The sequence below is a fragment of the Ochlerotatus camptorhynchus genome, unplaced genomic scaffold (assembly GCF_037179485.1).
Source record: "Ochlerotatus camptorhynchus isolate MF236.1 unplaced genomic scaffold, CSIRO-AGI_Acam_v1.1 ptg000193l, whole genome shotgun sequence".
NCBI classification, from domain to species: domain Eukaryota; kingdom Metazoa; phylum Arthropoda; class Insecta; order Diptera; family Culicidae; genus Ochlerotatus; species Ochlerotatus camptorhynchus.
Window position 1 is genome coordinate 1,773,349 of NW_027040683.1, and position 17,866 is coordinate 1,791,214.

Genomic DNA, 17,866 nt, shown 5'->3' on the forward strand with positions numbered 1-17,866 from the left:
ATCGTGTGGCTTGTCTCTCTTGTTCTCGTAGTTAACCGCTATCTCAAAACTACAGAGAGGTACCGTTGTTTGCGGATGGAGTTTTAGTCGGTATTCATTTTTTCCGAGCCCTAGCTGCCTGATCTTTGGTAGTATAGAATACTGACCGCAAATGGTTTCTTTACTACCGAAAACCAGGTGTCTAAGGATCCAGAAAAAATAATACCGGGTAAAACTCCATCCGCAAACAACGGTACCCCTCTGTCACTCTCCGGCTTCGTTTGAATGGATGATGATGATGATGACGATTGGAGAGGTGTGTGCAACAATCGCGTGTTTTCCTCCCAGCTAGAGTGGCGGAGCATCGCCGAATCATGTGTATTTCTACTACGGACGGCTATACAGACGGAAGACAAGAGTAGTTTTGAGTTGAGCTTACAATAGTGAAGGAAAGCGAAAAATCTGCTCACCGTGGACGACGATTTTCATTCCTCTCGATTACGGCCAGTCAGACGACCGCATTTTTCAAGCACTCCCATCACACAGAGTCCGAGAATCCGAGTACCTTTTGCTACTGATTATTGTAGAGTGGACAGTCGCGTTGTATGGTCGTCGTTCCCGTGTTCCAATCTGCAAGCCATAGAAAGATTGACTTTTGGGTGTACCGTTTACCTAGAAGGATTACACGTCGACGTTGTTGTGAAAAGAAGAGTACAAATTCCTTAGTTGGAAGTAAATAGCAATCATAATAGTGTGAATCATCCGAGGGCCCTTGGATCACAATCGGAAGTGATTTTCATTGTGCAAGAAATATCGCGTGACGTGTTGTCTTTTTTTCGTCCTATCCGCAGCAAACAGGGAAGAGAGTGTTTACAAGGAAACCAAATTTGACAGTCGTATGACATATATTGGGAGATTGTGGGAGTGAAACGTGAATGAAAGTTGTTCAGAGTTCGTGAAAAAGTTGTTTCTGTGACCAATTATACGGGAGTTATAACCGGATAAGTGTGCAGTGCGAAAAGGTGTTTTCTTGCACTCCTGATTGGATATCCATTCATATAAAGAAAGAAAAAAAAAGTTATAACGGAGAAAGGAGAAGAGAAATTTGCTTCTCAGCGCAGTAAAGCGGTGTGGATTACATTCGTTTTGGTGAAACTTCTGACGTAATTCGGATATCTCCGCTGTGAGCTTAAGAGGTATGTAACATTTTTCTTTATTTACTTTTTTTTACTCAACACCCAAGTCCCTAGTTGATCGATACCGGGATTGCAACTGCAGTTTCTGTGTGCAAATTTACTTATACTCCGCGCATATACACATGGAAGTAGACAGAGACTGTCGGAATTGCAGCAAAAGTTATTATGCGATGGGAGAGACATTTAATCGATATTTTGGTGTGCTTCCATACTCCGCATACCCATCCCCGCATCCATCCGTGCATCATCACCGTTCCGAGCCCGGTTCCTAACCTCAATCTTTTTTTTTCTTTCCCCGTCAACGTCCGTCGTCGATTCGTCGTTTGCTTGACTGCTCCGCTGCTTACTCGCTCCGGCTCCGGCTGGCATTGCTGGTTAATGTACCCCTCGTTTACCTATTCTCTCTTTCTCTCGCTTTGCCTCGTGCTCTCCTATTCCAGTAACCATGCTGCTTTTGTGTACCGGAGGCATTCAGAGCGGCCAGTGTGGGATATCTTTATGATGGTATGGTTTGATGATTAAAAATGCTTTATTGGGTTTGCAGAACTTCAGAGTTTCACTTTCAACTAAGTTTTTGATCTGATTTTTTTAAGTGCATAGGAATTTTGAATCGCTGATGAAAAGTCTGATCCAATTTATATCATTATTTTAGTTTAATCAGCTATCTCAAGTTTTGAGACGTACTTTAAAAAAGTTACACCACCTTTGCACAGTGGTTTGAAGGGCCACATTCGGGAACTTTTTTTTCATTTGCACTTGATTGTGATTTTTTTTAAATATTCAGTTGAATCCACATGAACATGAACCCACATTATTTTGACGTGTTTAAACGAAGTATTTTGGAAGTGCTGCTAGTGGTAAAGTTTCAAACTTAAAGTACGAAACCTTGAAATTGCAATACGCCCAAGAACTTTGAAGAAACGGTTCATGTCTTCAATATCTAAAATATGTTTCTTGTTCAAAGAACTTTTTTTCTGAATTTAAATTGTTCAAGCCTAAGCCTTCTAAAAAGAAATATCGCAGGGTTGGTAGCGAGTCACTTTTTTAGTGACTTGGTCACTTTTTTCAAGTCAGTCACTAAAAAGTCTATTTTTTTAGGCCAAGTCACTAAAGTCACTTTTTCTTGTAATAAGTCACTATTTTCAACTTGTTTAACGTGAATTTATTTCAAGATTGATTATTCTTTGCGTTGTGACGTTTAATCGTCTTTCTCTGTATTCAGGATGTCTACAAATTTTTCTGGATAAAATTACCTGAGTTTTCCAAGTAAGCAAGTCCAAGATCTAAACATATTCAATGTCTTGAAGTTTCGTATTCCATGTACAAGTTCAAGATATTGAAAATATTCAAAGTGCCAGAATTAAGTAAAAAAATGAATCTCGATTACTTTTTCGAAGGGACGCATCAGCTTTTGTAAACAATGCATTTGATCGTCGATTTAACGTAACTGGTACGTCGCCCACGCATACTAACACCACTATCAGGTAGGAGAAAAATTCCCCTATCAGTGGGTAGTGTGTTAGAATGTGTGGGCGAGCTACCAGTTACGTCAAATCGACGATCAAATGCATTGTTTACAAAAGCTGATACGTCCCTTCGAAAAAGTAATCGAGAAATGATTTATTTAAAGTTCGTAATTAACTTTATGAAAGATTAGAGATCTTCAATGCAGTCCCATTAACTTTACAACAATTGTATAAACTTTGGAGAAGTTCTGCGGAATGAAAGGAAATTCTGAGATTTTCAGTGAAACTCTATAAACAAACTGCAATATTTTTTTTTTTTTTTCCTTTATTATAGAGATTTTTAGCCATAGGCTAGTTCATCTCTTAAAAACAAACTGCAATAACATAAGAGAAGTTTATACGCTGAAAATATGGGAAATTTACTGGAAGCTGTAAGAACATCAAAGTGGTTCTTTTAGCATCCGAGACTTTTCAGGAACTTTAATGAAGTTTCTCGAATTTCAGAAAACTTCACAGGTGTCAAGCGAACTTGAGAAATTGAGAAAACTTGAGGGGCATTGTGCAAATTTTTAAGAAGTTCTAAGCACATCAGAAAAGCTATATAGATTAAAACACTATAATCGTAAATTTAGATAAATTCAAGATAGTTCCGTGATGTGCTGAAAAACAAATCGAGAACCCTTGAGATGTTCCGCGAATTTCAGGGAAGTACAGAAAAGTCTCAGAGAATTTATGAACAGAAGTCACAGAAGTCCAGAGAATTTCAGGGAAATTTAAAGGAGGTTACTGGAATTATATTTATTTCCGAGCAGAACCGAGACCTTCAATAGAACTAAGAGCTTTATGGAAGCTTCGAGAACATCAAGACAGGCCAGAGAAATATTAAAAACCTTAAAGAAGTTTCATGAAACTTAGTGAGTTTCTGAAAACTTCAGCAAAGCTCCGAGAGAATTCCTGGAAATTGTATGAACATTCGAAAAACGTGAGAGTATTTTAAGAGATTCAAAAAATACGAAAATTTAGCTAAGTTGATTAGAGAACATCAAAGAAGTTTCATTAATAAAAAGCGAGAACTTTTAGCAAGCATTGATATTTTCAAGAAATTCAAGAGAACTAAATGTAGATATTTTTAGATAGTTTAATGATATTCAGTGAACTTCCGAGTACTTCGAGGACGATCAGATAGCTTCAGAATAATCCCATTAACTTAAGCAAATTTGCAGCACTTACTAGGTGTAAATTTTCTGATATATATTCATAATTCCCTAACACTTCTGACGTTAATCCACCCTATAAGGTATTCCAAGAATTCTATAATTGATCCTAAAACGTCAGAAGTGTTAGGGAATTTTGAATATATATCAGAAAGTTTGCTGGATTATTAAACAAATTTAGAGAACTTCAGGTAAGCATAGATAAGTTCAGGGAAAAGCGAGTGTTAACAATTGTTATAATACTCAAGGAACATTTTCGAAATTTCAATGCAAATTAATCAATTTCAGTAAAGTTGCGGGTTCTTAAAAATACTGATAAATTCAGAGCAGTCTAGAGAACTTTAAAGAAATTCAGTAATCGTTTAGGCACCAGGAAAGTCGAGACTATAGAAGAAGTTTTAAATTAGTGTCGACAATTGAAGAGAAGATTTATAAAGTTCAGGAAAATCTAGAGAACTTCAGCAAAAATCGTAGAGCTATATTAATTATTTCGTTATTCTTCCATGAAAATTGCGGTTGCACAAAAGTTCTATAAATTTAGAAAAACTTATTTTAATTAAATTTTCCTTATTAAGAAATTTTTAAATTCTTTGAGACTTCCAGGTACTTTAATAAACAAAAAATTTCCTAAGGATTCCCGGTTTTCCAGATTTTTGAAGTTAGTAGACACCGTGACTAATACCGTGGGATTTGTTATAAACTTTCTATTGAATCTTTCGCTTCAAAGGTTAATATCGTACATAAGTGTTTATAAGATGATAATTGAATAAGTCTTTATTTGATGCGCCTTAGGTCACTCTTAGGTCACTTTTTAGTCACTATTTTTACAACTATAAGCCACTATTTGGTGACTTATTTATTCAACATGGTCACTAAAATCACTATTTCTGACAGCAGTGATCGCTACCAGCCCTGTTTCACTTTCCTACATGATTGGTGATATCATTATAATTTGTAATGTAGTTAGTGTGTAGGTTTTTTCTTCAGGTAGTCGACACTGCTAAAATTTTAAACAAAAGATTTAGAGTTAAAAAACTACATTTTCAGGTACACCCTAAAGTTGCGTGAAATTAACTCAGCAACAACTTTAAATTGTCTTTGATTTCAAAAATAAAAAATCTAGTTTTGGAATATCAACTAGTTTGAGGGCCACCCTCATGTTTACACCCACCAAACGAAGGGACTTTTCAATCACAAAAGTTTTACCCAAGGCACCAAACGTCTAAATATTACAGCAAAAGTTCTAGGACCACTATTTCTGCTGAATTCCCATTCTTGACCACTGTGCAATGATGTCAACCAGCTCCCGAAAATCCATTTTCAGAACGGTTATTTCGTTATCAGAACGTATTTGAGTATTTGAAACCTTCAAAACTCTGAGAGCTTCCATGACTTCCCTGAACACCCATTAAGATGTGTGTACTCTGGACATCTTTGAAGCTCTCTGTACCTCTTCGAAGGTCTCTGAAGTTCACAAATCCTCTCATAAGCACTTTTAAGATCTTTGAAGTTCGCTGAACCTATCTGTAGTTCGTCGAACATCTCAAAGATTCTCTAAGCTTAGGATGGCCACTGTATTAAAGAAATTAAACAACGAAGAGGCAGATCACCTTGCCGGGTCAGGCCGCTGCGTGGCTAAATACACCCGTGAAGTCTCCGGGCATGACCTGAAGAAGTGGGTCTCCAAGACCATCGACACAAACAAGGCGTAAAAGGCGACCTAACGCTGCTAACGTACCGCAACTATAGGAGCGTTTACCCTACTAATGAAAAATTTCAGAATTCCGAGCTTGAAGAAATGGAAGAAGATTGTAAATTAAATATTCCAGATATTGGACTGAGGCTCCAACCGAATTCCCGGTTATTACCCGGTTGTTTTCGATTTCCGCAGTGGTGTTGCCTTTTTTTTATCTAGTTCGTTTATTTGGAAGGCTCAATCGCGTTAGCTTTACGGAGCCGATAATTCATTGTTCATTGTTTGTAACAACATTCACTTAATTCTATGCCTAGTAGGAGTTGGGCCGAATACTCGTGGCTTAACCGAGGTTAGAGGGGTACAGGTGACGTAGTGTCTTAGCCTTAACCTCAATCTACCAGTAACACTAGAAGATTATGTGCATTTTGCAATCGATTTGAGAATACATATTGCTAGATATCACGTTTTCAAAGTTGGTACAAAAGTAAAAAGTGAGGTTACGTGGCGCCACTGGATGCAAAGTTTTCCCGGTTCAGTGGCTAACCTGCAATAAGTCTTGCAAATTTTAGAAAAAAAAACATGTTGGGTTTCAAAGAAGATCAGTGGATTTCAGCTATATTCAGCAAAATTCAGAAAAAACACAGCGAGAACTTCAGAGATCTCTTGGAACTTAAAAAAAAAAACTTTTCGGAAACGATTAAGGGAAGCCAAGGCTAAGTTTAGAGATAATCAAATAAACCAAAAAGTAATTTAGCTTTCCTCAAAAAAAAAACAACTTTACGGAGCCGAGTAACAGATTTGTGTACTTAAGGTGAAAGTTAATGCTTTTCCGTTGATACTGGCTCCATACTCGTTCAAACCACACCCAAATTCGAAATGCACAAATACCAACAAGCATTGCAAGTTAGTATTGAAATTTTGACCATAGTCGTAAATACAATATTATGGTATAATTATAATAATTCTACTACTGAAATGACAACTTCAATTCCAAGATTCCAAGTTCAGGGAAATCCTGCCGAAGTTCAGGAAAGTATTGGCCGGAGTTCAGGGAAGTCCTGCTGAAGCTCAGGGAAGTCCTGCCGAAGTTCAGAGAAGTTCTTCCGAAGTTTAGGGAAGTTTTACTGAGCTTCAGGAAGTCTTGCCAATGTTCAGGGAAGGCCTGCAGAACTTCGGGAAAGTCCTACCGAATTTCAGCGAAGTCCTGCCAAAGTTCAGAAAAGTCCTTCCGAAGTTCAGGGAAGTCCTTCTGAAGTTCAGAGAAGTTCTGCCAAAGTTCAGGAAACTCCTTCCGAAGTTCAGGGAAGGCCTTCCGAAGTTCAGCGAAGTCCTACCGAAGTTCAGAGAAGTTCAGGGAAGTTTGACTGAGTTTCAGGAAGTCTTGCCAATGTTCAAGGAAGGCCTGCAGAACTTCGGGAAAGTCCTACCGAATTTCAGGGGAATTCCTGCCAAAGTTCAGGAAAGTCCTTCTGAAGTTCAGGAAAGTCCTGCCTAAGTTCAGGGAAATCCTGCCAAAGTTCATAGAAGTCCTGCCGAAGTTCAGGGAAGTATTGCCGAATATCAGGGAAGTCTTGCCGACGTTCAGAGAAGTTCTACCGACGTTCAGGAAAGTTTTGTCGAACTTCCGGGAAGTCCTGCCAATGTTCAAGGAAGGCCTGCTGAACTTCGGGAAAGTCCTGCCGTAGTTCAGGGAAGTCCTGCCGAAGTTCAGGGAAAGCCTGCCGAAGTTCAGGGAACTCCTGCAGAACTTCAGGGAAGTCCTGCTGAAGTTCAGGGAAGGTCTGTCAGTTCAATTCTTGGATGTTGATTTACTTTCCCAATGGTGGAACCAAGATGGCGAATGATTTTCAAAATGGTGGATTTAAAATTGTAAGTCTTTGATAAAATGTTCGATCTTTCTAAATATAATACTGTTCTATGCTTATAATAACTCCACTATCGAAATTGGTTGAAGATATGGGGGAAATGTTGGCTTCAGCAATACCTTAACCTATTATCGTCAGGGAGTAAACAACGTCCTTGAGAGTTCTAGCCCCTGACGGTAATAGGTTAAGGTATTGCCGAGGCCGACATTTCCCCTAGTTCAATTTGTATTAGTTTTTTTTAATACCAATGTATATCAGAATATCTTCATCAAATCAAATATTTTTTTTTAGAGTTGGTTAGGAATGCTATCTAACATGAAGCTTTAGTGTGATAATTTAATAGCTAGAGAAAGGTCTAAAGAGGCTAGGTAGATAGTTCCGCTAGAGTACGGCAGTATGAAAATTGAAAAGAACTTGAAAATGAGCGAAGGTGATTAATGCGACAGTAATAATCAAACGTACACTTCTTTACCTATCTCATACATGAATTGATACTCATCAAATCTACAGGCAAAAAAGTGCGCGTATGACTTGCTCATGTACTGTCTGCGGCTGTAGAATAATTCTAGCGACGTTTCATCACTATCAAAAGCCCCACGTTGCCGAAAGCATTTCCAGTCGATGGTGTGTTATAATGCAATTCTTCTTTACCCAACTATTGTGTTGCTCCTATTGTCATGACCAACGTAGTCATCTAAGAGAGAAAGCAGTAGATTGGTTGTTGCGTGCTGTACCATCATCTTCAAGAAATACTTCAAATATCGTCATCCATTGTGAGTTAGGTAAAAAGTGTGCGTTTGACTTTGTACTGTCGCATTAATAGCCCTTCGCTCATTTTCAAGTTCTATTCAATTTTCATAATGCCGTACTCTAGTGGAACTATCTACCTACCCTCTTCAGACCTTTCTCTAGCTATTACATTATCACACTAAAGCTTCATGTTAGATAACATTACCAACCAACTTGAAAATCGTAAACTTCACGTATGAAATAACATAAAAATACTTTGAATGACTCAACTGTGACTTGTGGAACAACTGATTTAAAAATATTTTGTTAAGGTTACAATGGCAAATGTGGTTGATTTCAATTTTTCACTTGTTAAACAACTTATGTAAATTGAGGATCAATTTGGTTTTAAAAATTATTTTATTTATCAAGGGCAAATGTGGATGATTTCTAAAATAGTTGAAGATGTAGTTCAATTTATCTAATTGTCACTCGATAATCGAATTAGTTTTGACGTAGGATTACGTCTTTCGGCAACATTTTTTTTCCTTGATTTGTTTTCCGTCGATCTTGTTTTCCGTGCTGATCACCAATGCTACTGACGCCAGAGAGGCAGCTCCCACACCTGGACCCTACATTTCGACCCATCAACTCATGAACCGGGGACCAACGGCTTTACTTCCCTTCCGAAGGAAGGCGTGATCAGAGATGTTATGCCTCAGAACATCCCGGCGGCCGACTGGGATTGAACCCAGGCCTGCTGGGGTGAGAGGTAATCACGCTTACCACTACACCACCGGTGCCGCTGTCTTTCGGCAACATATTGGGGGTACAATTTCAAAAAAACCAAATTCGTCGCGTTACGAAAAGTGGTCAGGCTTTGACCACTTATAACTCTGTCAATAGCGGATGGATTTTAATTCTAAACAAGCCAATCGATTGGACATTTATCTACGAATATGCTAAAATCAACACTTTATGAATTTTCAATAGTTCACTAATGAAAATTACACAAATGTCCAACTGTTGCAATTGTGATAAAAATTATCACCGATTGCCTGCTAAAAGCACTTTCCCTAACACAGATTTCAAAATCGAATTTCATCCGGTCTTGCCGAACGGTGCTTATTCAATCACCGTGTGTGGTGGTGTCCCGTGGCAGCAGTGCTTTCGGCGCTAGCGTTGTACATTCTCCAGTACCCAACGAAAGGCTGCCCTCAAGAGCCCTCAATTCACCGAAGAACAAGGAAGAAGCTGCAACGCTACTGATCGGATTCAGTTGCTCGTCGTGAGCCGCTGTTGGTCATCTATGCCAACTGCGTTTACCTCGTTTGAAACAACATAAAGCTCGCCAGCCTCGTCCGTGTTGAACGCCCTAATAGCTCAGCATTATAGTTGTTTAAGAGTTAATTATAGTTGAACGTTCGCTCGTCTTGCTGCCAGCTACATCACCTTGAAAGCTCTTTGATAATGCACCCAGCAACCAAAAGTTTGTGGTCAAATGCGTAGCAGTATTGAAGTGGTACATGAAAATTCTCGCATGACCTTGTCAATTTACCAGAAACACTTCTCCACGACGCTAGAAAAAAGCAAAAAATCTCGAATTTATATGATTGATCGCGAATATCTCGCGATTGGAAAATTTTAGCAAGAAATTCCTTCAATGAACTTTTGCTTTTTTTTTTATTATATATTGAATAAACCAAAAAGGCCGTGGGTTTTGTGCACGAAATGCATAATTTTGTCATCAGAACACAAGGCATTTCCGTGATGGGAAAAAGTGGTTTCCCTAACACAGTCGTCGAATATTGAAACCGAGCACCTAGTCCTACGTCAAATCTACGGTCGTGTCTTGGATACAACCTCTTACTTTTTTGAACCCATTTTTGAACTATGCGCTTACACTCTTGCTTGACTTCTAAATCAACGCTTATTTTTTAGCAATTAGCTTTCGCAACACACACACTTGAATTGTTTTTATTATTTCACAAATACACGTGTATCCAACATGATTCCGGAATACTCTCAATTTAGCATTATGTTTACTATTTATTTTCATCACTTTCATCAAGGAGTTCTGGCGATAACGCATAGATGACATTACCGAATAACTAAATATTTCGCAATACTTCGAATTGAAGTACCAAAAGATATCAAGCTGAAGATTGCATCAGGTCCTAAGTAACATTGATCGATTCTCTTCGTCGACTTTCTCTTTCTTTAATATCTTGAGCACATAACCGTTTTTTGTTGTGTTTGTCGCATGCGATGCTAGATAAAACCTTCTTTTATCGATCTGTGTGCTGAAATTACCTGAGAATGTCTTTACATGGCTGTGGGGGTACAAAGAGAAAGGCGACGAAGATAATCTGTCAATGTTACTTAGGACCTAATGCAATGTTCAGCTTGATATCTTACAATTATTGCGAACGAAAAACGTCACGCGCGAGCTTGATCATGCTCTCGATGCTGATGGTTTTTCTTGCTAATGCATTCATCGGAAAAATACGGAGTTCTTGCATCAGTTTCATGAACTGACCACTTTTACGGATGTGTCGGGTCTTCCGGAGGACCATCCACTGAACAATGGTCCCAAAGCCGGATTTAGAAAGACAAAAATGTTTGCGCCAAAACCTTCAGTTTTTTTATGTATAGTGTCTTCGGGAAAGTTTATTCATATTTTTTGGCCGAACTTTTTATGTTAGTGCAATTAGGGTGCACTAGTTCCTAGGGTAAATTCTCTGGTCGTAACTCCAAATTCATTCCGATAAGACGTTCAGTTTCCAAGGGTCCATTTTCCGATCACAACTCCCATTTTATTCTGATGAGACATCTATGGGTGATTTCGAAAAATCAGTCGAGCTCTGGATCAGTTTCATGAATTTACCTCTTTTAGGGAAGATTTGGATCCTCTGGAGAGCCATTTCGTGGATCCAAGGGTCGATTTTCCGATCACAACTCCGAATTTATATTGATAAGATGTCAATGAATGGTTTTGGAAAAAATAACCCGTGGCGCTCTAGGATCAGTTTCATGAATTGACCACTTTTACGGATGTTACAGACCTTCCGCTGGACCATCCCGTGGTCACCAGGGTCTATATTCTGGTCACATTCTGGTTTCAACAAATCCACGATCGATCGATGAGTAAGTGATCCCCAGGGTCCATATTCCGATCACAACTCCGAATTCTTTCTATATTCTGGTCACATTCTGGTTTCAACAAATCCACGGAGCTCTAGGTTCAGATTCATGAATTTACCACTTTTATGAGTGTTCCGGATCTTTCGGTGGATCATCCTGAACCATCCTGCGTCCAAATTCCGGATTTATTCTGATAAGACTCCGAATTTATTCTGATAAGACGTCTATGAGTGGTTTCGAAAAATTCGCAGGACTCTAGGATCTGTTTTATGAATTGACTAGTTTAACGGATGTTCCGGATCTTCCGGTGAACCATCCCGTGGTCCCCAGGATTCATGTTCCGGTCACAATTTCAAATTCATTCTGATAAGACGTCCAAGAGTGGTTTTGAAGAAACCACGGAGCTTCAGGATCAGTTTCATGCATCTTACGGATGTTCCGGATCATCTAATAGACCATCCCGTAGTCACCAGCGTCCATATTCCGGTCACAACTCCGAATTCATTCTGATGAAACGTCTATGAGCGGTTTCGAAAAAAAAAACACGGATCTCTAGGATCAGTTTCATGAATTGACCACTTTTACGGATGTTCCGGATCTTCCGGGGAACCATCCCGTGGTCCCCAGGGTTCATTTTCCGGTCACAGCTCCGAATTATTTCTGATAAGCCGTCTATGAGTGGTGTATAAAAAAACCACGGAGCTACAGGATCATTTTCATGAATTTACCACTTTTACGGATGTTCCGGATCTTCTAGTGGACCATCTGGTAGTCCCCAGCGTCCATATTCAGGTCACAACTCCGAATTAATTCTGATAAAACGCCTATGAGTCGTTTCGAAAAATTCGCGCAACTCTAGGATCAGTTTCATAAATTAACCACTTTATCGGATGTTCCGGATCCTCCGGAGGACCAGACTTCTGACTTTCCGGATGCACAATTGTCCCATAAGGAGGTCATCTATCTTGTTAATAACTTTTCAGAAGACACCAGGAAGTTATCTCTTCAAATTACCCTACAATAAGTGTTTGTCCCCAATTAGCTCTAATCCCATAATGCTACGTGAGTCAGGGTGGCAAAGTGAACCAGGAAAACCGGGAAAACCGGGAAAAAGTCGGGAATTTATTTTCACCAGGAAAAACCGGGAAAAAACCAGGAATTTCATAAGTCCATCAGGAAAATAATATTGTTTGTATAATTTAAATAGGTTTTAAGTTTTATGTATGTCAAAGTTTCAGGTTAAGGGGGTATTCCCGATCTTTTTTTTCAAAAAATCAAATTTTTTTTTTCACGTTTTTTTGTACTTTAGACTATATGCTTTCATCCCCCCAAGCCGTTTTCCGATCAGCGAATTCGGTGTCCAGGCATAGCTGACTAATGGTAAGAACCCCCAAATGGTTTTAACTAAAGTCAAAACTTTAAACGCGTTTTTCTCGAAACCACATTTTTTTTATCGGGCGAAGATTTTTCTCAGAAACTATAAGAGATATTGACTTGAATCTTTGCGCATTTTGTTCCTTATTAAATTCTTTGGAGCTTCTCCCACTTTCAGCCAAAAATATTAACATTTAACATTGTTTGAAGCACCTTAAAGCTGCAAAAAAGCGGGCTAAAAATCGCCTGTTTTTTCATATGGCCGCCATTTTGTTAATTTGCAAGATTTTTTGCTGCCAACGGGAGAAGCTCCAGAGAATCTTATGCAGATTATAATTTCATCACGAAATCTGTTTCAGATGAAGCCGTTCCAGAGAAAAGTCTTCGCCCGTCCAGGCGTTTGCGGCGAACAGGGGTCTGTTTGCCACCATTTTGTGACGTCAATAATGTCTTTTTTTATGTCGAAAAAAATTTATTTGTAAACTTTAATGTTCAATAAACAAGAATCCCAAAGAGTTAGGCGCATTACTATTCATTTTCCTTGAAAAAAAAATTAATTGAAAAACAGGCCGAAAAAAGGCAAAAGATTGGGAATACCCCCTTAAAACTAACCATTTTGTTCAAGCTAAATCTTTCACACAACTAAACATTGATGAACAAAATTTACTCTGAGATATTTGTAAAAATATTTTGTATTTATTTTTAATTTTTTTTTTCTCGAATCAATTGCATGTATCATTTGTGCTTAATTGATAGCAAACTTAAGTAGTGCCGACGCGTAACTGCTTTGAAGTACCTGTTCAACATGTTCAATAAACAAGTTCTATTTCTAAAAACTACAGATAAGGCCTTCGAACTTCATGCAAATTCGGGAAAGTCTTACAAGTTTCAGGAAAATCCTGTGAACTACTGTGATGACCTACGACGGTCAGGAAATCTCTCCGAACCTTCAGAGAAGTTCTACAAATTTCAGAGAAGTCTTACGAACTTCAGGGAAGTCCTTTAATCTTTGGGGAATAACTACGAATTTTACAGAATTTTCTACAGATTTAATGTAACTTCTACGACACTTAGGCATTACTTAAAACTTAAGGATAATCCTATGAAACTTGTGGATTTTTTTCGAGCTTCAGAGAAGTCTTCAATACTCTTGGGAAGTCCCCTGAACTTAACATAGTTCTCCAAGCTCAAAAAAGAACTTCCGAGCAGTCGATTGAAGTACAGGTAGTCCTACAAAATTCATGGGAGCTCTCCAAACTTCAGAGAATTTCCAAGAAATTAAGGAGAGACCCACAAATTTTTGGAAAACCCTTCGATATTTAAAGCCTTATGAACTTCAGGTAAGCTCTTCTAAATGTAGGGTCCACATATATTCAGTTAAGTCCTTCAAACTTCAGGTAAGTCCTCAGATCTTCGAGAAAGTTCTTCGAACTTGAAGGAAGTCTTACGAACTTCTGAGAATTTCTACGAACTTCGTGGTACTTCTACGATACTTAAGAAATTCCTATGAATTTCAAAAAATTCCGAACTTCAGGGAAGTCCTAAGATCTTAAAAAAAGTCCTTCGTACTTCGGGGAAGTCCCATGAAATTCAGGCAATACAAACTTCAATGAACCCTTCAGGAAAGACCTTAACGCTTCAGGGAAGTTCTACGAACTTTAGGGAGTTTCTATGAACTTCAGCCGTCAGTCTTTTCCATAATAAGAGTTATTAAACCAGCGTTGTTTATGAAATATTTTAATCATATGATTTTGAAATCATGTTGCAATCAAAATTCCGGTAAATAAGATCCTAAATCGTTGGCAATTTGCGGAAAATTAAAACAAACTGGAAATCCGTAAAATTGTTAGAAGCAAAGGTTTGTTTAAAGAGTCCTCATACATATCACACTTCGCAATTTCACCTTGAGATAAACTAGCCCGTTGGCTAAAAATCTCAATAATAAAGTTAAAAAAATCGCAGTTTCAAAAACTGAAATCTCAATATTTAGGGGCTTATAGATCTCTAAATTTCAGACAATAGATAGGGCTCGGAGCTAGTGCGCGAAGAATGATGGTACAAGGATTCCCTTTTTTTTATTAAAAATTATTTTTTTAAATAGGTGGTTTTTAAAACCAGGAAATTTTTAAATCATTGACCAGAAAAACCAGGAATTTCAAAATGGAAATTCACTTGCCACCCTGATTCGTTAATGCCGGTTCCTATTGTGCGGTCCCTGTTAACCGTACTGTAGGAATCTTGACTTTACATTCACTGTCTACGAGCCATTGCGAGTTTACAGCTGCGAAAGGAATCAATGGAACCGCTTCCGTTGTATGGTAATGATATGAGACTTCCAGTAGAATGCTGTGTACTGGCAACACTGCCTCCGAACCGCCCGACCGGTACATGTATACACCGAAACCGTGTGCAGTGGCCCACTTTTTCTACTCCGAATGAAACGCCAAAAAATCCTGATGCGTCTCTCTCTCTTGCTACTCTCTTTCTCCACGGGTTTTTTTTTCTCTATCACGTTATGCTGCTCGAGCATGTTTTCTTCCGAGATGGGAGACGTAATGGGAATCCCGTTGCTTCTATTATTTTCTAGTACGGCGATTTCTCGACTTGGATACATTAGGACAGAGTTTATCATCGCACCTCACACCATGGTGTTACAATGCCTGTTAAATTCCGATGCATTTCGACGGTGTTAAAATGCACGTGGTGTAATTGATTTAAACCAGCTTGATTAGGTTTTTTTCGATTAAGTCCATTGGATGAAAACACACGACACAATTGCGAATGTTCCCTGTACCACCAACATGAATCGCATCATATCGTACGATGTTGGATGCGTACAGCGCAAGACCCAACCGGCCAACAACGTGCTGGGAAGATCCGTCTCTCTCTGTATGTATAGCTACCTACCCTACATGTCAAACCATCAGACACACAATCACGTTGCCACACGACCGATGCCATCTATTAAGGGCAACCGGCAGCATTACGGATCAGGAGGAAATCTGCGAACTGCACGAGTTTGACAGAATTCCCCATGGGATAAGTTCGCACGTTTGACAGCTTTTCCCAAAGTTTACCCGCTATCTGCTTCACGTGTGTCTCCGGGTTAGTTAGGAAATATTAATTGCCATTATTGATTTTATCATCATCAACGTGATGGTAAACAAGGACGACCGGCGGAGACCGGATTGTTCTGGAGGCACATGGAAGTGCCGATGCGCTGCTGTTGGCTTTTCAAAAGTAGGACAACTTGGCTGTTCTCTTTCTATCAAGGTGGAAACGCTGTTCTAAGGGCCGGTATTTATGGGATTATTCAATTTTTCATACCTGCTTCGCACGGTCCAGCATTTCATGCATAAACTGCTATAGAATATTGATGGACTGGTAATTATCTCACTAAATCAATTATTTACGACTTTTCAGTTGTAATTCCTAATCCCAGGTTCTAAATCAGAACACTGTATACACTCTACAATTGTTAACTGGAACGATTATTCTGTTTTAGTAACTTTTCCCGGAATTTTCTTCCGTCTTTTCCTCGGAAATTTTTTTGTCTCAAAGTGGAATTTTCGATTACTTTTCGAATTGGTTCTATCTGCCGAAAATCGATTAACTTGTTTTGTTTATAACTGCGGATTTTCAATATTCATGCACACAGTGATAAGTTCAATGTTTGAATTAAAAATGGTATGCGTCAACATTTTGAAAATACCACTCTGGTCACAGTAGAAACCAAATCAAGTTAATCGATTTTTTGATCGACAAAAGCAGACAAGACCTATTCAAAAATCAATCGAGAATTCATTCTTTTCGAGCTGAATAAGATTTGTTTTGCCTGTATACAGAGTTTTCAATGTTTGTTATTGTTGGCATCTTTCAATTTTCTCGTAAGGTTTCTTTTGCATGGTTGCCACTGGATTAAGGAATTTAAGTTCCCAGTTATTTCCCGGTTTTTCCCGGTTGTCTAACATAGTTTTCCCGGTTTAATGGAGACAGATAAATATGGTGAAATATCCCAAGTAACATTACAAGTTTTATTGAAGTTACAAAGGCCAAGTCTCAGTCATAGTCTACAACAGTATGACCAAACCGAAATTGTTCTTTGAGACATAGATTATGTAATTTTGAGGATTTTTAAAATTTTGTTTAGCGGGAATGGTGGCTATGAGGAGCGTATGTCCAGCATGTAGACGACTAAGGTGGTTAATACCGAACGACTAAAACAGTGAACGGATACTTGTTGTTATCCAGGATCATACGCTGCTTTTGAGCATAGGGTACCGCTGCGTTGTTGTGACCAGGGCCCCACAAAGTCACTTTCAATCGAAAATCGTCAAGCGACGATGAAGCTGTCAATCATCACTTTCAATTGAAAGTCATCTTCGAGCAGATCCCCGTCAACATCAGTTTTCATGCTGTTTGTGTTGGCTTGACTCGTGTTCATTTCTTCTTTCATTGTCAAATGAACTTACTTTTGCATTGAAGCGAAGCTGTTCGATCCAAACTCGCGCAGTTTTTATGACTTTTGTTGATTGTTCACTCGGGTCATTTAAGCGTATGCGCATAGATCTGTGCACGTGGATGTCAAATTAATCATTGTCGGGTGGCTTGTTTACCCATCAATGTGGGTTTTTTTAATCGGGGTGACGTCTAGAGATCGAAAATTGATATGCGACGCCATTTTTAAATCCAAATGGCGGCTTTCAGTTTAATAGAAAGTAGGAAATGCTGTCAAATACCTATCAACAAAGGTATTTTTGGAATCGGGATGTCTAGAGGATAGAAATCGATATCCGACGCCATTTTGAAATCGAAGATGGCGGCTTTCGAATTAAGAAAAAGAGGAAAAACAGACAAATACACATCAATATTGACATTTTTGTAATCGGTATGAAGTCTACAGATCGAAAATTGATATGCGACGCCATTTACAAATCCAAGATGGTGGCTTCCTTTTTCAGAACAAATGGGAAATATTGTCAAGTACCCATCAATATAGGTATTTTTGGAATCGGGATGGCGTCTAGAGGCCGGAAATCGATATCCGACGCCATTTTGAAATCCAAGACGGGGACTTCCGATTTGCGAAAAAGTGTCAAATACCCTAAAATATGGTTATTTTCAGAATAGAGATGAGACGTAGATGCCAAAATTTGATGTCACACCGGGTTTTTTGGAATCGGGGTGACATCTAGAAGCCAGA

General features: G+C 38.8%; 1 protein-coding gene across 1 annotated transcript in view; it reads left to right on the plus strand.

Annotated features, from left to right (window-relative positions):
- The first annotated feature begins 599 nt into the window (after positions 1-599).
- The window catches only part of Acsl (Acyl-CoA synthetase long-chain), a 104,456-nt gene continuing 87,189 nt past the window's right edge, over positions 600-17,866 (plus strand). Inside the window, exon 1 of the mRNA XM_065223532.1 lies at positions 600-1,175. The gene's annotated coding sequence lies outside the window, so the exon portion shown is untranslated. The remainder of the gene's footprint in view (positions 1,176-17,866) is intronic.